General features: G+C 36.0%; 1 protein-coding gene across 9 annotated transcripts in view; it reads left to right on the forward strand.

The window, feature by feature from the left end:
• LOC143674793 (uncharacterized) overlaps positions 1-20,003 on the forward strand; it is a 447,599-nt gene that overhangs the window by 97,577 nt on the left and 330,019 nt on the right. For 5 of the 9 annotated variants that reach the window (XR_013171297.1, XR_013171291.1, XR_013171338.1 and 2 more), the window contains one exon: positions 19,154-19,269. The exons of 1 other annotated variant lie outside the window; for it this stretch is intronic. The gene's annotated coding sequence lies outside the window, so the exon portion shown is untranslated. Of the gene's footprint in view, positions 1-14,774; positions 14,956-14,994; positions 15,060-19,153; positions 19,270-20,003 lie in introns of those variants that run through there. 3 more of the 9 variants (XR_013171303.1, XR_013171322.1, XR_013171356.1) reach the window with 3 other exon arrangements.

Genomic DNA, 20,003 nt, shown 5'->3' on the forward strand with positions numbered 1-20,003 from the left:
TATATATGTTATTTTTCACAAAAAAAGAAGGAAAAAAGTCAACTGTGATGATTAAAAAAATAAATAAATAAACTAAGGGGAGATAGGCGTGGAAAAAAAAAATCCCAATATTAACAGAAGTTCAAAGTGAGCTACCTGCCCTGGGTAGCTCACACTTGGAGTACTTTGTTTGTAAGCCACTTCACTAGCATCCTGGACAAGCAAGAGCCTGCCCAGAGGCCAGCTCCTAGGGATAAGAATTTTTATCCTAGCCAAACTTGTAACCTCACATGCAGTCCCTGACATGTTTCAGGTTCTCAATAGTGCTTTTGAACTTGTTAACTACATGATGAAAAGACTGGCCACGGGAACAGGAATTCATGCAAAGTCTGCATGATGAATAAGAGCTCCACCAGACAGAATTCATAAATCATAAAGAAGACGGTTTCTCAAATTGGCTGGGGAGTATAAATCATTTTTTTAAAATAGAGTTTTTTAAGTACAACCCAAGATATGAATCAAAATTGATGCTGGTGAGGAGGGGGGAGTGGTTGGAATCTGTATTTTTCATAAGCCTCTTGGAGGATTTTTATAATTAACTATAGAAAAACTGATATAGAGGACTGTAGTGTCTCTTAAATGTCTCTTCTAAATTTCCATTTCTATTATTCCAAGATATCTTTTCTTGCTGGGGCACAGTTTTCTGTAAGGAAGAGGCTCAGCTTACTGATCTGGAAGGTCCTTAGTAACTCTAATGTCCCAGGATTCCAGATTTCTCCTGACATCTCACAATTGTGTCTCCTAAGTGTGTCTCTTCCCCAAGGTGACCAGTGACTTCGCCCTGTCCTATGACGCCTCAGGTCTCTCTTCCTCTGTGGTTTTTACCTACTGGGTCTGTTTGTTCTATAAAGTACCTCTTGCCACTGGTCTAGACTTTCTCTTTTGCCTCAAAATATCTCTGTCCTGAGTGTCATTCCCCTGACAAGATAATAAATAAACTTTAATAGAGGTATTTTGGTGATGATAATCCTAAAACAAATATCAAATGGTGGACATTTAGGCCTTTGTCCCTCTGATAGAGAGATTTTTATGGTTCTTCTGAAATCTTATTTTATAGGCACAGTGTTGGGCTCAAACCCATGTTCCTATGTAATTTTTGTGCTTAATTTAGGTTTGATCCAATAGCTTAAGTTTATGATCTAAATTACCAAGTTGGAATTTCAGAACAATAACACAAATAATCTATTATAAAACAAAACACTATTCTTTATAAAGGTGGATATAGGCTATATAGGAGTATATAGGCATTATTTGATCAGATTTCTATTTTATTTGGGTTAGGAAAGGGCAGACATTTCTAGGTTGTTAGGGGTCAAATGAATACCTGCTAGATTTTTCCCTTACTAGATATGTCATCCAAGATGCCATGAGGAAGAAATTAAAAACTCATCAACAAACCAGCATGAAGGCTGGGATGCTGGAAGCTTTCATCTGTTAAATACTATGCTCCTGTGCAAACCCTGTTGAACTTTTCTTCTGCTTGGTAGATTAATTTGCTACCGATTTGGTCCTAAGCAATGGGGATTCTTGAGAGGACAGCTGCCAATATAGTTAGTGATCAAGAATGTGAGTGCATAAGCAGGGGGTGTAGCACTGACCCTGAATGCTGACATGGTAGCTTATTAGCTTCCCACTGGGGCCTGAGGCAAGCAATAGCTTGACAAAACTTTCTAACTCAGCTCCCTCCCTAATCTTGTCACCTTGCTTATTTCTCTTGTAGTGCACAGGGCTTGTTTATTTGTTTATTATTTGTCTGATTATCTCTACTACACTGTGAACTCAAAGAGACAGAGTTTTGCTCACTTTGGTGCTTGCCTCATAGTAGGTACTCAATAAATATTTATAGAGTGAAGGAATGAATGAGTGAACACTTTCACACAAATTCTAATGTACGGACATGTCATTTGAGGTACAGAAGATGGGTAGCATGCGCTGTGATGCCCTGCACTAGTTCACATTCGATTAACCATCGTACCTTGCTCTGCTGTGGCTCTCTCTGACAGAATGCAAATTTAGAAGGCAGCAAGAATATAGAACAGATGCAGGCCTCGGAAGGAGGGGCTAGGCTCTGTCAGATACTTCTCTGCTCATGGTCAAGCATACAGACTATTGCTTCTCTCATTTTCTCTTATTTTCTTGGTATTTCATATCAGTTTGTGTGTATGTGTGTGTTTTACATGTTCAGTATTCAAGTTCTACTGCTATCCATTCCCATAACTTTAATCATTACCTCCAATCCTACATTTCTTTTTATCCTTAAAGCTGTTTTAATAAACTGCTCAATGATTCCCTTATTTTGATGCCTCAACTGACACCTGTGACACAAAATGCTCAACATGGTACTCTTAATCTGCCCTCTCACGAGTAGCTTGTATCTCAATGTCCAACCAGTTCAAAGAAGAAACCCTGGAGTCATCCTAATATCCTACTTTTTCCTTATTCCCCACATCCAATCACCAAGCCCCAATTATTTTACTAAATAGTTCTTGAGCTGGTCATCTCCTTTCTATCCTCTTTTCCTCCATTCAGTACAAGCCAGCTTGAAGGGTTTCTGCAGACTAACCTTCTCTGATCCCCCAGCCTAGCTAAATTGTCATGTTAGATAGTAATATAGCATTTCACATTTCCCTTTTAGGATTAATCATCACGTTTGTAATTACTTGCGCAGTACTTGTCTTCCTCACTTGAGTGTAACCTCCAGGACTTGGCACATAGTAAATGCTATGTGATGTTGATAGAATAAATAAACTCCTCTTCTCCTTCTCCCACAAATTTATTTTGCTCCCAAGTTTGTAAAATGTCAAACTTCTAGGGAACTCTTAACACAACAAGTCCACCTGGATGCAGCCTTTGTGTTTCATTGCATTTTGTACAAACCTCTATTACAGCATTTATCATATTGCATAATAATTATTTGTCACAGGTCTACTCTTCTGGCTTGTCAGCTCCTTGAAAGCAGGTCCATGCTGTATTTTTCTTTTCATGTCTGGCACAGTGTCAGCAATATCAGAGATGCACAAGATGGAAGAATGAATGAATTTCCCTAAGAATGGAGACTGTGGGTGGAACTTTTGCATTTAGTTCACTTTTCTGTATATTGAAAATTCTTAGGGGTTATAATAGATTCCATTAAATAATGAAGGAAACTATTCTCTGTTTCTTAACCTTGAAATCCAGTCTTTTCTACAGACTCGGATTACCTTATGTAAGGAATGTAAATATACTTGTACTGTATCTCTTTTTTCAGAATTGCTTGGATCAGAAACTTATTTATATAGATGAATACTTTACTGGAAAGTTTTTCTTGGTTAAATCAAATTTGAACAGCCATGGTTATTAAGGGTATTGTTCAAAGGTCCAGCATATTAAAATCATTTCCTTTCCAAATGTGCTCTTGGCAAAAGTTTTCAATTCCACTTTGCCAGCCAACCACTGGCAGAGCTCAAAAGAAGCAGTGGCTCATTCTGATCTCATTTATAGAACATAGGTAGGCCTCAGTTTTTTTTCTGTAAGCAAAAGGACCCTGACTAAATGGAGAAGTTTAGAATTGTAAGGTTCCTTTAGGAATGTTTATTCTAACTTCCCTTATTTACTAAAGGAGGTTGTGGCCTTGAGGGTCTGAGTTGCCTTTGGGCACAAACTAATTAGTAGCATTAATGCCACTAGCACCCAGGTGTTGTGATTCCTGGTTCAAAGTTCTTTTCTCTACACCATTTCTCCCATATGTAGATTTGCCTTTATAGAGGTGGACAATGCTGGAACAACTGCACTACCGTGCCAGTGTGGTTAGATAATGCCCTACCTCTCCTAAGCAAACCAGCAATTAGTCTCAAGTGTTTGGAAACAAAACTGACAGTTCGCAATAGAAATGATGTCTGAGATTTACCAAGGAAATTCAGATGTGTCCTTTTAAATCCTCCCTTTCATCTCATCTCACCTCACCTCTCTCTCTCTCACACACACACCAAATATCGTTCTTATTCAAAGCGTCAGATTGTAGTAAATCTGAATGCAGTGAACTGTTCCCCAATGTTTATTTAGCTGACCAGATTTTTACAATAAAATCTTGAGTACAAGTTAGTTAACACAAATTGTAATGGGGAATTCATGTATTAATGGGGAACACTTGTTTACGACGCCAAAATAAATGCCAGACTCAAATAATGTTTTAAGGTCAGTTAGGCCAAAGATTTTAAATGCTAATAGATTTACATTTCCATTTTTATAAAGCCCTGCTAATAAGGCACATTTAACTCCCGAAATACTGCACTCAGCAATGAAGAAATTAATTTGCTTATACAACACTGTTCACACTTGTAGCATTTCTGACAGTTTCAGAAACCCATGAGAATTTTAGAAGCCTCTGGCAAATGAATGCACATCAATAAAATACCCTTAGTGAGGCAGTTTTTAAAAATAAGCTGATCCCATATTTTCTGCTTACAGTCACTGACAGTGAGGATGATATGTGCAATGTTTTACAATGACTTTTTGATATTGTCTTCCTGCTCTGAATATTCCCTTTGTGCTTTTGAAATCAATGGTGGTGCAGAATTTTACCTGTTCTTTAATATTTTAAAAGCTCTTTCCTCAGTGCCCATCTGTTTATACTCAGAGTTTAGTAAGTCTTGACAAAACATCTTTAAGTAACATGGATTTCCCACTGTTGCCTTCAGAAGGTGAAGCATTTTAAAAAAATGACTAAGCCTACGTCAGTTTATATCTAGAAAACTTGATGTTTTTTGTTTTATTGAATTTTTTAAATGAATAATAAATCATCAAAGTACCTTTGTTATAATTCAACAAATTTTTATCGGTCATGTAAAGAGAAGGTTCTCTTTTTAAAGGAGAGATTGATGAAGAAAAGTGAACAAAAATATAAAACAGAAAGAAATGAGAGCCACTTGCTGATTATGATTCTTCTATCTATATCTATCAGCTTGTAGGTAGGAAATGCCATTATGAATGTAAATAAAAGTCATTGCTCACATATACTTGAATGGAAATAGGAAGCAGTTTGGTATATTTTGTGGTGGAAAGACATGGCATTTAAAAGAAATCAAGTTCATTTCTTTGACACTGACATCTCTTTTTGATCAAAACTAAAATGAGTTCTGTCTACTCTGAGGTGGGTAACAAGATTGCGTGAGAGGATAGCACAGTCCAGTGGTAAGAGCACTAGCCTTAAAACTAAGCAAGTCTATGTGAATAAGACTAGTAGTTAATGTTTATTTTGCACTGACTATGTTTTTGAAAATATATTGATATATATTATCTATATATATAAATTGTTGAATATTCCTTATCACCTTCTAAGATATGAACTACTATTATCCTCCATTTAATAAGTGAGGAAACTAAGGCAGGAAATACTAAATAACTAGCTGAAGAGACACAGAGTTAACAATTGGAAAAAACAGAATTTAATCCAGGTAGTCAAACTCCAGAGTTCTGTCCTCTACACATACTGGAAAAATTGATCTTTAAATTTGGAATATTGATCTATAATTCTGGAATTTCATTGATCCCGTCATTAGTGGTGGGGACACTAGGGTGAAATCAAATAGTTCATTCTCCCTGGCTGGAATAGCTTGAATTCTCTCAACAGGGAAATCAGAGATTTTTTTTCCTAATTGTTTTATGCAAAGTATAATCCTAATATTAGGCAAATAAGCAGGCAGAAATTGTTTTTGCATACAATAGCTGGAAAGTGACCAGTTGGATTACAGCACCAGGTGTTTCCCTTCCATGATCCGAATTGACTAACAGGAGCAGATGCCCACACACGTGCTCACTCCTGCCTAGAATTAGGTGCCTCTAATTTACCTGTGAACACCTTGTAGAGAAGGCTACTGGGAAAGCTTGGACCCTAGAATCAGAGAAAACTCTGTTTGAATCCAAACTTTTTTACTTACAAGGTATTTGATTTTGAGCAAGTCTCTTAACATTTCTCAGCCGTTGTTTTCTCCTAATAATATCCAAACTAAGGACTTAGAGGATTAAGTAAAATAATGCATATATTTACCAGTGTAAGTACTTAGTAGATGTTCTCTTTTCTCCCTATTTTTCTCTTCTCTCTTTCTCTCTCTTGTCTTTTGTCCTTCTTCCCTTTATCTTTTCTCTCTCTCTCATATCCTATCACTGATACCCTGACCTCTCATCTTGACTCTGTCATTGTTTCCTCTGTAACATTGGGAACATGTTAGAAGGTCTCCACCTGCACTTATTCATCTGCCAAATGGCATCTATATACTTCATTTGCAAACAAAGTGGGTATGTTAATGGTTGATTCAGAGCTTTGATGACAAAAAGTGCCATGTTAAGTGCTTGCTACTGATTTATTAGTCTGTGCTTTGAATGAACTCTTTTTAAAGGTGAAATCATCACTGCTCTCATATGTTTGCTCTTTTCCTTATAATCTCTTTAGCTTTCCCATTGTCATTTTCCTCTCCCTACTTTTCATGTTTAAATGCCATTGCAAAGTAACAGATCAACATTTTCTATTAGTATTTTAAACATATATGCATTGACGTTTAGAGTTAGGAAGAATTTTGGAATTAAGATCAATAGTTATTGGAATTGTTTTTATGAATTATGCTTTAGGTAGATTTGGTATGGGAGGTCACCAAACCCAAGTGAATTTTCCTGTGGGGAATTTGGAATTAATGACCATTTTCTAGACTATAAATCATTCATTCATTCATTTATTACACAAAATGGCAGTTGGGATTTAGAGTTCTTTTGAAGTAGAATCTTGGCTTAAATATATCTCCTCTTTCAATAACCGCATTGCTTCAAAGAGAGAACAGTAATCTCTATTATGTATAGAGCAGTGCCTGGAACATACTTGCCCTCAAAACATACTTGATGAATGAATAAATGAATGAATGTCTGCAGCAGCAAAAATATATACTGAAATCATAGTATAATGACCATGTTTGTCCTATACTATTTGGAAGCTTGGGGACAATTTGGGCTTAGCTATGTAGTCAGTAAGGGATGATTTTTTTTTTTTTGCAAATATTTTATTAGGTGCCAAGATTTCGAATGTATATCAATGCATTTGACTTAAAAAGCTAATTCCTTAGCATCATAGCATGTGGTTAAAAAGCATGTGTTCTGGGCTTAGATTTTGTGGGTTCAAGTCCTGGCTCTACGTTTAATTACTGAGATTTAGGCAAATTATTCAACTTCTCTAGGTCTCTTTTCTCATCGTGTAAAATGGAAATAATTAGCATGTCTTTCTCATAGGATTGGTTGTGTGGTGAAAGGAGAGAATGCATGCTCAGTAAAATGCTAACCGTGGTGCTTGTTGCTGTTCTTCTTGTTGATGATATTGTTATTGTTAAAGTTGGTACTTAGACCCCACATCATAGGGTCTGGGAGAAAAGTTCAGGAAAATGTGCATTCTTGTCAGATATGAAATTCTGTCAGACCATATCCTCCAAGAAGCAGAGACCAAAACAGGTTTAAATCTGCAAGAATTTTACTGGAGGAAATACCTGTTTGAGAAAAATAAGAAAAGAGCTGGACAAAACTGGAAGAGCCATCATACCATGATGCTATTCTGATCCAAGTTGAGAGAGAAGGAAGGTTAAGTGGATGTACCCTAGACTCTGTGCAATATAAGAAGGCTAGGCAATGCTGTTGGGGAATTCTTGAGCTAAGGTTGGCTGTCAGAGAGGTCCTATGTATCCCAGGAATGGACATACCTTAATAACCCTGCCACATTCAATTATTTGTTGAGAGGAGCCTGGGGAAGCATGGCCAAAGCATAAATGTAGCAGAGTTCAGAACTCAGTAGTAGCATCCCTTAGTCAACGGTAATTCCTGTAATTGGAGGTCTGCAAGGCCCATATTCATGGCTGTCACAGAAATTAATTCAATAGTTCAATATCTGAATATTTGCTATATACATGACACTTTTCTAAAAGTTGTGGGAGACACAATGATGGTTGAGATAATTTTTAGACTCTTACCCCCAGAGAGTTCATCATTTAGTGGAAAGTTATGTACAGATAGCTCAAACACGGAGCATGGGCAGCTTTTATTATGGGCCAAATGAAACATAAAAAGGGGGGACTATAGGGATAGTGAACAGGCTCTGAGTAGGGTTTTTCTTTGAAAGATGGGTAAGATTTGATGTGGGATGGTTGGGAAGCCATGTGAGATTGAGAAGATAGCATAAGCAAAGATATGAAGGGGGTGGGTGGTGTGGAGTTCATTTGGGGAAATGGAAACATAGGGTGTAGATATGAGTAAGAGAGTAATTATCTTACACATGATTTGAGAGTTGGACATGATTTCAAAAGTTGTGTAGGGCTAAATTCTGGAGTGCTTTGAATATGAGGCTAAACTTTATGTTAAATGAGGAGTAATTAAGGTTTTTACATAGAGGAGTGACATACCACATTGGGGTTTTAGGAAGGAGGTTTAGGTAGACTATACTGGGAAATAAGTCAGAAGGCAGGGAGAATGGCTTATAAGACAGGAAAAGAATGTTTCAGATGAAAAGAAACTAGAGTCAGCTCAAGGGAAAAGTAGGTTAAAGGAGGTTAAATGGCATTTAAAAGGCAAAATAAGTAGAATTTGGGGACTAGGTATTTGGGAAATAATGAGAGAGAAAGATAGAGACAGAGACAGAGATGAGAGAGAGAGATGGGGGGGGTGTTGTACTGAGACAAACTATGAGGTTGCCTAATACTGAAAGTATTAGGATGCCATTAACTGGAATAGGATACAGCAAAGGAAAAATAAGGTTTGGGAGAAAATGAATTCTGCTTTGATATGTTAAGTTCTAGAGATTTGCCCACTGCACATGTGGACTACTTGGAAGAAATTAGAAATGGAATGTCTAGAATTTGGGATTAGACCAGGTTGAAGAGTACATCTTAGTGGAGAGAATGGCTCTAGCAATGGATCTGACCTCCCAGGAGTAAATCAAAGAGTGAAAGGAACACTAAGGACAGAACCTTGCAGAATGATATATTTAATGGAGGTAGATAGGAAAAAGAAGAATTAAAAAAACTGAAAAGAGCTTCAGAAAGTTCAGGACTTATCACAATGCAGTTGCCTTAAGTTAATGAGGATGGCATATGATTACTTAGAACCTACTATGTCAAGTCCAATTTTCTGCAAAGGTAATCCAGATGAAGACTAATAAGAGACCATACATTTGGCAGTTAATGGATACTGGTGGCCACTAAGCAGGTACTTTTAGTGGAATGGTGGGGTGGATCTCTGCAAAAACTAAAGAGAAATTAAAAAGAAAAAGACAAAGGAAATTTTCTTTGAAAAGTGGATGAAATAATGGAAAAGTAATTAGCACATTTAACACACTTCCAACTAGTACTATTGAAATATTTTGCTGAAATAACCCATAAAATATGCTGATGTGTGTATACATATGTGTATATATGTATATATGAATATATGCAATGTTGCATTGCATTAAGATTTTCTCTGCAAATTTGTCCTTCATTGTTAAGTTCTAAGGTCATGCGGCAACAAAATGGTTGAGCCAGGATTCAAAGTAAAGTGAGGCAAAATAGAAAAGTGGTTTAAAGCATGGGACAATGGAAACAAACAATCTAGCTCTAGCACTTTCTAATTCTGTGACTTTGGTTTAGAAACAAGCCTCACTGCAACTGAGTTTTCTCATCTATAAAACGTAAGTAATAATAGCATCTGCTTTGTGGAGTTATCGTTATATGTGCCTGGCATACAGTAAATGCACTTACTGTGCAGAGTAAGGTATTTCATTTTCTCCACTTCATTGCAAATACAGGATGTATTTTTAGCTGCTTCTCCCCAAGTTTTTGAAACACATGCACATACACACATAGCTGCAGCAGTTTAAGTTTGAATATAGTGATTCACAAAATCACATAAAGTTGCTCATAGTTCTCCATAGTCTTTTACAGGCTTTCTAAGTTTTCCTGTGATATCTGTTTTCCTAGTGAATATAAAACATCAGATGTACTCCATCCAAATGTAAAATTTCAAGACAGCAGTCCATTTGTACTTGAGGACATAGGAAAATACATGAAGAGGAGTAAGCACATTGACTGGCAAAAGAGAGCATGTGAATGACAGAGTTGAAGCTAAGAAAGTAGACATTAAAAAACAACTCTATTGAATTTATTCAAAACGAGAGAGTTCAGAGAAAAAGAAAGTAGGCTACATTACTTATATTTTTAATTGGTTGTATTTGCATTATGCATAAAATGAAAAAATAAGTAGATTAAATTCCCAAGATAATAAAAGAAAATAGAATCTACATTCAAGGTTATTTTCTTTATTATGAAAAAGCGATTTCTCTTAGATTACCATATGACTGAATACAAGGCCACACTCAAAATTGTATTTGAGATTAAAAAATGCTCATTTTTAATTGAAGAGTAGTATGAAATACTGTTTCCATTTTTTAATAAAAAGATACTCTAAGATGTTGGTGCCTCAAACAGGCTATTCCCTTGCTTGTATATGCAGTTAATCTCAAAGTGGACAAATATTGTTTTCCCAAAGTTGTCCAAAGATATTCATACTTCTAGTATACTTCTCTTTTTGTCTCTCCATCTCTATATCTTTCCCAGGACTTTGGAGGAACTCCTTTGTCTTTTTATTTTCTTCAATTTCTCCTAGATTTTTTTTTAATTTCAAAATTCCAAAAATTTGTCAATATTCTGTTACCACCAAGCATCAATTCTCCTTTTCCCTGTCCCCCTAGCTACTGGTAAACTCTAATCTACCTCTGTCTGTATGAATTTGTTATTTCTAGATATTTCATTATGAATAGAATCATACAGGTTTGTTCTTATGTGCCTTGCTTATTTCACTCAGCATAATATTCTTAAAGTTCATGTATTTTAGCATGTATCAGAATTTCATTCCTTTTTACAGCTGAATGACATTCCATTGCATGTATATACCACATTTTCCTTATTCATTTCTCTGTTGATGGACAGACACACATTGTTTCCACATTTTGGTGATTGTGAACAGTGCTGCTATGAACACTGTTGTCCATGTATCTGTTTGAGTCCTTATTTTCACTTCCAGGTATATACCTAGGAGTGGAATTGCTGGGTCATACGGTAATTCTATATTTAACTTTTTGAGGAACCACCATAGGGCTCTCACAGTGGATGCAGCATTTTACATTCTCACCAGCAACGCAGGAAGATTCTAATTTCTCCACATCCTCTCTGAACTTGTTATTTTCTACTTTTTGAGAAATAATAGGCATCCTTGCAGGTGTTATGTGGTATCAACATTGTGGTTTTGATGTGCATTTGTCTAATGGCTAATGATATTGAGCATCTTTTCATGTATTGGCCTGAATATCTTCTTTGGAAACAAAGTCTGTTCAAGCCCTTGTCCATTTTTTAATTGGGTTGTTTGTTTTTTGTTATTTAGTTGCAGAAATTCTTTATAGATTCTCGATATTAAGCAACTACTTTCTCCCATGTGTAGATTGTTTTTTCATTTTCTAGATAATGTCCTTTGCACAAATGTTTTTAATTTTGATCAAGTCAAATTTATCTATTGTTTCTTTTGTTGTTTATGCTTTTGGTTATATCTAAGAATCATTGCCAAATCCAAGGTCATAAGATTTGTTCCTCTGTTACATTCTAAAAGTTTTATGGTTTTAGCTTTTTATATTTGAGTTCTTAATCTATTTTGAATTAATTTAAGGTTTGAGGTAAGGGTACAACTTCATTCTCTCATACTGGGAATCCCGTGTTTTTAGAACCATTTGTTAAAGAGACTACTCTTTCCCCATTGTATGTACTTGGCATCCTTGTCAAAAATTGATTGACCATAATTGAATGGGAATTATATTCCATTGATCTATGTGTTTCTCTATATGCTGGTATCACACTGTTTGGATTACTATAGCTTTGGAGTAAGTTTTGAAATTGGAGACTGTGAGCCCTCCAACTTTGTTCTCCTTGTTCAAAAATCATTTCAGCTATTGCAATCCCATATGAATTTGAGGATAGGCTTTACTATTTCTGCAAGAAAAATTCTGCTATAATTTTGGTAGAAATTGTATTGAATATGTAGATCATTTTGGATTGTATTTCCATCTTAGCAATATTAAATCTTCCAATCCAGGAACATGGAATGTCTTGCCATTTATTTAGATCTTTCTTTCAGCAATGTTCTGTAGTTTTTAGTATACAAGTCTTGTATTTACTTGGTTAAATTTCTTCCTAGATATTTTACAGTTTTGAATGCTAGTGTAAATGTTATAGTGTTCTTAATTTCCTCTTCAGATTGTTCATTGTTAGTAGAAACAGAATTGATTTTTATGTTTTGATCTTTGATCTTTGCTGAGTTAGTTAATTAGCTCTAGGAACTTTCTTGTGGATTTCTTTGGATTTTCTATATATAGAATTATGCCATCTGTGAATAGAGATAGTTTTACAATTTCCTTTCTAATTTGGATGCCTTTTATTTCTTTTTCTCGCCTTATTGTCCTGGCTAGAACTTCTAGCACAATGTTGAATAGCAGTGGCCAAGGTAAGCATTCTTGTCTTTTTTCTAATTTTCTGATGGGGAAAAGTTTTCAGTCTTTCACCATTAAGTATGATAGCTATGAGTTTTTCATAAATGGCCTTTATCATGTTGAAGATATCCTTCTCGTTGTATTTTTCAGTTATAGCCATTTATGGCAAAACTTAGATCTGTATCCTAATTTTTTGAATCTCAGCATTTCAATTTAGGTCTTATATTACTTTGGTATCTACTAATATGTTGCCATTTGAAGGTCTGAGTGACCCTTCCAGAAAATAGAAAACTTGGCGAACTGACAAGTCTGAGCTGATTGTAGAGGCTTAGGCTCCTCTCCTGGGTGGTGCATGGGAGGAGACAGGACTCCAACTGACCCACCTAGGAAGGTGCCCATGGGGAAGTGGGACTGACATAAAGAGTGTTTCTCATCTGCAGTTAAGGGAATATTAAAATTACGGGGCCATCCAAAGCTTTAATCAAGCGGGAAGCCTGGTAGGTATGGAAAAGAATAAAATTTACGTGGGTCACCAGACTAGGGGCCAAAAGCTACCTTTTATGGGATCAGGGATTACATAGCCTGAGAGGGGATTGAGTCATGAAGAGCGTAGTTACCTGGGGCAGGCTGTACGGCCTGTAAGGGGGGGGGTGGATGACTGGAAGGGACCCAACTGCTGTGGTTGGGAAAGGGTAGAAGGCTGAGAATTGGGGCAGGTGAGAGGCTTCAGGAAGTGAAGTACAACAGAGAACAGAATTCTGTATATAGCATTAGGAATGTAGGGACAAATTCAGTCCCCACTGCTACTTAAATGCACATGGGATTATTTCAACTAAAAATGAAATATAATACTATGAAAATATAATTTACATTCTGCTTTTGAAGTGAAATAATGTCTGTCATTTTTTATAAGAAGAAAAATTAGGAAACTTTCTTCAATAGTAGTATGTGTGTGTGTGTAAGAGAGAAACAGGAGATTTGAACTACTTGTCTAGTTGTCATGAACTCTCCTATGGTTTGCTTAAATGGAGACAAAAATATTAAATTAAAATATGATGTTCAATATTTTAAACTCTAAAGGAATGCTCAGAATGCACTCTGGCCAGTTTCAGGTATGTTCTGGCCAGGAGACCTTCCCAATGTTGCATAATTAGAAGTTATGCCCTCATTACCTTGAAAATTATTTTCTGGGTGAATTTCTTTAGCTCTGTTCTTACAATAGTGGACTCAGCAAGCTCTTGCATAGCACTGGGGGGAAATGTGTTTAATTCCAGAGCTGGGTTGGATTAGTTGACATGGTGTCCCTCTGATCCTATGCCAAGATGTCTATCCCCAGCTGGCAAAGCTCTCCACCTCCTTTTCAGTGGTTGCTGTCAATGCTGAGTTTCCTGCCAGCAGGAGCTGGTCTTTCCTCAATTGTGGGCAACGTGCCCTCAATAAGCATTGAAATTCTTGTGTGAAGACATTCATGGATTCAACTCTGCTTCTCATCCACCTCTTGGTTTTGGGATTTCTCAGACATCTCTTGAACTGTTAGGCTTCTGTGTGTGGCCACTGAGAGGGTTGGGGGTGTGAGGGTGGGGGGCATGATACAAACCAAGAAGATCACCAGGCATGGAGTCTGAATGCTGACAGATCTTGTTCACATGGATCTTCAAGTATCAAGAAGGTAGTTTGTGGTGCTAGGCATATGGCCCAGAGATTGCATGAGAAAAGGGCCTAAGCAGTGAATGTCTTCCTTTCTTTGAAGTCTCATAGTGCCTTGGTTAACAGCACAAGCCCTAGAATCCAGAGAGCCTGGCTTAGACTTCCAACTCTATCAACTATTTGCACTGAGATGGATTGACATGAAATCTGTCGATGACCTTGGGCTATTCACAAACTTCCATGTTCTTTACTTTTCTCATCAGTTAAATGAGAATTACAGCAGTACCTATACCATAGGCTTGTAAAATTAAATAAACTACTATTTGAAATGTGCTGTTACTTGGTAAATACTTAGTAAATATTATTTACATAAATAAATCAGGTTTATGTCCCCAGTATTAGTGGAATGAAAATAAATTGATTACTAGAGATGATTAAAGTATTTGGCTTGAATGCTAGAAGGTAAACTCTATAGTTACTATTTATTGACTGCTTACCATGGTCGAGACACTATGCCAACATTTTATGTAATCATAATGAAAATTTACATCGTACCTGCATGTGCCAGTCAAGATTCCAAACCACTTTATCTACTTCACTCCTTTATTCCTCACAATCTTGGCAGAAATATGCCATTATTATCATCCCCATTGTACTAATGAGGAAACCAAGGCAAGAAGGTATTAGATAACCTGCCCAAGGTCCCGCAGCCAGGGGTAGAACAAGATTTTGAATCACAGCTGAATGGTTCCCAGGTACTGCCTCTCATGGAACCCCTCTTTAATTTGTCATAGGGATCTTATGAGTGGGTATTACCATCACGCTCATTTTACAGAGGGCCAAACCAAGGTTTAGAAAGGTAAGCAAGTTGCCTAAATTGACACCACAAGTTAGTAGGGAATACTGGAATATAAGCCAATTTGATAAAAATATGGAATAAAAACAAGATAAGTCAAGAAAATCTGAGAAGTCTGAGTATACTGGAGGAAGTGAGGACATCAGCAATAGAACAAGATATTTGTTATTAGGGAAACTCAACAAGTGGAGCATGCATGCCATATGCTTGAGGAAATCCAGAGAAGTATATTTACAAGAAATACTTTCTGTTTTTAGCTACTCTCACTAAGGTGCAATTTTTCCCAGTATATACTTTTTTTTTTTTTTTTTTTTTTTAAAGGAAAGACAGAGAGAAGGAAGGAAGGATAGAAGGAAGGAAGGAAGGAAGAAAGGGAAACATTTTTAAACATTTTCTTGTTTTATTGTATTCTGTTTCTCCGTTTTTTGTTACATGGGCTGGGGCCGGGAATCGAACCGAGGTCCTCCGGCATAGCAGGCAAGCACTTTGCCCGCTGAGCCACCGCGGCCCGCCATCCCAGTATATACTTTTAATCTCCTAAATTGCTGCCTAGGTCTAATTCTGTTTTCTAGGGAAGTGCATTTCCTCAAAGAACACTTTAAAAAGGAGCAAAGATATGTTTGATGTGACGATGTACAGTGGAAAAAAATCTGGGTGAAAAAAAGTATGATAATTTCCTAGGTAAAAATATTCAGCCATATGGACAAATGCCTCGAAGGGAATACAAAATAATAAAATTACTTTGTTTTGCTAGAACAGTGAAATTGTGAATTACAAAATACTTTTCTTTTAATATCTCTATTTTGATCATTCAAGATTTTTTTTTAAGAAATAAATCCATAATGCCAATATTGATCTATGGTCACTGCCCCTAGTTCAAGAGCAAATGTCTGGAGTAGAACAACCTCTAAATCTGTCTCATTTGACTAGCATGCACTTGGCTACTAGACCTATATACCCCCATGCAGAACTTACATTTCTTTAACGCTGCATTTTGACCAGTGTCAACTTCACTTGTAGAGTCCTACATTTTACCATTTGCACACCTGCATACTACCCTCCATAGATCCTTCCATAAATCCTTTGTTGATCAACACCAAGTGAAATGGATTCTGAACTCTTATCTGTAGCTGTCATTTGACACATGTGGCCTATATCTGTGCATGCTAACGCTTCATCTTATCTATCTTTCTATATTGTAAGCCTCTTGAGATTATAGACTCTGCCTGACTCTTCTTTGTCTCTTGCACAGTTCCTTACACAGTGTTGAGGAAATTCTCAAAATAGCTTTGTTGATGGTGATAATGTGTTATGAAAAAGGAGGAGTTCTGTGCACCTTAGTTTAAATTCTAAGAAGTATTTCTAGCACTGCATTTTGCCCTCACCTTGGGAGATAGGGGAATATTTTAAAAATGTAAAAATGTCAGAACTGAAAATGGTGTAACATTTCAAGGAATTCATTACAAATTGTATCTCTTAGGATTTTTCATTTATTTTTAGAATTAGAAGTATAACGTACATTGTTGTTCAAATAGTCTGTGGATTTGTACAAACAAAGGGTGAGTTTTACCAACCTAAAAGATTACTTTCAGATGGGTTACAAGTCTGATGCAGCATTTATGGTGTTTTGATACTCTGGGTTTGCTTCAGTCTTCTATGGAATCTCCTCTCGGTTTTATGTTTTAATAAACTTTATCAGCATAAATTTGCCTTGTGATCTTAAAAATAGTATAGAAATTCATGGTTTAGAGATGAGTTTTTCCAAAGGAAAGAGATAAAAGATGGATCAGATTACTTTTATGTACGGTAAACCTGGTGGTACAAGATTATTAGGGAGCCCAAGAATAAAAATAAGAAACTTGACTAAACTAATTCTATTTCGTTATTTTATGTTTTTCTTTTGTTTTTAGTATTTTGTCCAAACAAATGCTTCTCAAAATTGCAAAACAAAGGAAGTGATTTTGGTGCTTTTTTAACTGTCAGATTTGATAGTATATTTATACATGGGCATTTTTAAAGTTTTTGTTTGTTTGGTTTAATTTCTAAAGCTTTGTCTATTTGCTTACAACTCAGTGTATTGATGTCTCAGACCATGCTGCCAGTTCAGCCCTACCTACCTCCTTCAACAGAATGACCTTTCGATTTTCAAATCACTTATCCATTGTGAACAGTCTGTCTCAAAGATGGGAAAGAGAGATGACTCTCTAAGTTCTTCAAAGAAAGAACCTATATGTTGGTGCCAATCAACTAACATTTCACCTCTCTGAGATGTAATGAAAGCCATTCTTTGTATTTCACTTTAATGGGAAAATAAATGGCCCAAAGATTGAAAAATAAATGACATTGAAAGAAAAAGGCAGGGCAATTTAAAAGAAAGAAGGAAGAAGGAAGGAATGAAGAGAGTAGCTGCTGGGAATATCTAATTGGAAGAGTTTTGTTACATTCACTGATATTTTAGCATTGCATACCAGTTTCCATGTTCATATGAAAACATAATTTATATCATACTTAAGCGCCCATATTAAATTCCCCTTTTTTCTTTTCAGAAAAACATTGCCTGTATGGAGGGAGGAGCTCTATATGATTAGGAAAAGATGCTTCTGTCAGTTTAGCCTAGCATTATATTCAATAACATTCTCTAGATTAAAGGAATTAGTTCATTGTCAACATTGGTTGACTTGTCTTTACTTTCCAGACTTTTGCACACTTAGATTTCTGTAAATCCTAAACCCTTAAGAATCTAGAGAAAAAGAACCTGTTTTAATGGATATTTGATACAGTTTGAACTAAAATAAGAAAGATAATCTCTAAAGAAATTTCAAAGAAATAGGAGAAAAGAATGTCAATTTCCATGTAAATGTATTCAGCGGCCTAGGCTTTTCAGTTTTCCAGGGTGTAAGAATTAATTATCAGTTTTCAAGAGCAAAATTTATTCATGGTAAGAGTTATAGCAATCAGAATCCTCTAGGTGTAAAATTCATGAAGTTAATATTGAGCTGATTAAAGTGGAGTAAATCAGTATTCTTTCCTTTGGTGTACTGCAAACTTCCAAGTGCTTGATATTGCCCTTATGTATGTTTGTGAGCAGTATTTAAAGATTGCAATCTGTATTTGGGCTTACAAAGGAAGAAATTAAGTGCATTTTGCTTCATAGCAAAAGTGCATTGGAAAGGATGATTACTTTTTGTGATCCAGTATTATGCTCTGCATCTTTAAAGAACTATGCAAGTGATCGTGGAGCAATATTTTGTTGCTATATCACTGATGGTTATTAACATGCTCTTATAAATTAATTCTAGTAATGTTTTTCTAGTTATTTTGAAAACTAACTAATAAAAACAGAAAAATAGAAAAATTTACTCCTTTTTCTTATCTTTAACTATAAAAACACTTGTTTACTTTAAAAATGTTTTATTAATATGTGATATGAAAACATTTGTTTGTACAGTTTAATTGAAACTGCCATGAGAAATCTAAACCAAGCCAGAATTAAGAGACTAAGGCAGTATATAAAAAACTTCAATCATCATCTGCAGTAACTAGAGAGATGGTTTAAGACCAACAGGAAGGGGGAAAATAATGCAATTAAACAACTTAATGAATACAGACAAACCAGGTAAATTTTAGTCATTTGAAGAGGGGCATTTTATAAGTCTCAAGGCCTTCATTTCTTTTAAACGTTAATGAACATATATGTCTTTAGCCTTTAGGGCAGTTTAATACCAGAAAGGACCACGTAAAAAGGTATCAACACTTTCTACCATTTTGTGTGTCTGTTCAGTTAAGAGGAACTGATGGTAAAGTCGAAAGCATTCAAAGGAATTGTGATTTTTCTGACTAAGTCATCAACTTTCCATGTGTCTCCTGGATGAATCATTCAGCTTGGCTGAGCCTTTGTCAAAATGGAATTGGGATAAACAAAAGAATCCACATTCCTGGAAAACAAAGTGAAGTTTCCTTCTTAGATTCTTTTGGCAATCCTAATTCAGGATATGGGCATTATATAAGCCCTGAATAAAATTGTACGAGTGAAAAGCAGGCAGAAGGGCTTGCCCTACTCAAAGGAAGCTTTAACAAACCATTGTTTTATCTTTAAGGAGCAAGTGGCTCCCTGTTCTATATTAAAGCTGCAGTTTTGAGGTAAGACTTCTCAGACCCATCATGTGTGAGAAGAGACTAGAAATCTGAAAAGAAGCACATAAAGTGAGAAGAGGTGAGATTTCTGGAATAGTCTTGTCAAGCATGTTCTTTGTGGGGTGATGATGGAGCCAACCAGAGCAAATTCCAGCTCACAGCTTAAACCTCAACCTTGATCTCTCCAGTAGCTAGATGGACCTTTCCCAATTACAGCTCCATACAGACACTTAATCACAGTCCTTTCAATCTCTCTGCTCAATCTCTCTGCTCCCTTATCTTACACTGGATTTCAAGAGTGTCTCCTGAGAGAAAATTCCCATTATATGTTGAGATTTCCATAAAGCTTATGCACTGCCATTTAATATATGAAAGATTCTCCCATTTCTTTGAAAGAGTGACTCATTACGAGGTCTTGGTGAATAAGACATTATAAAGTGATCCTTGACAAAAATGTTGTTTGTCTCTAAATAAAATTTCTGGGAAATGACTGGAGGATTTATGCATTGATACAACGTTAGGTCTGATGATTACAAAATTTAGAATATTTTATAAAATCATTGACATAGGAAAGGCCGATTCCAGAAATATCTGTTTAAGACATTCAGCTGGGAAAAATGAAAAATGCGTTTTTTTCTTGTCAAGGTTTCCAGTGAGAAAAACCACTGATACTCATTATTATATGTCCCCAAAATATGAAAACAAAAGTTCATCTCCAGGATTATTTGTTTAACTAAGGAAAGTTTGTACAGCTTGTGGGAAATTATCTCCTAGGACTTAAAATGAATTGTTGTTCTTTTTTTTTATGTTTGT

Source organism: Tamandua tetradactyla, chromosome 1 (assembly GCF_023851605.1).
Source record: "Tamandua tetradactyla isolate mTamTet1 chromosome 1, mTamTet1.pri, whole genome shotgun sequence".
Taxonomy (NCBI): domain Eukaryota; kingdom Metazoa; phylum Chordata; class Mammalia; order Pilosa; family Myrmecophagidae; genus Tamandua; species Tamandua tetradactyla.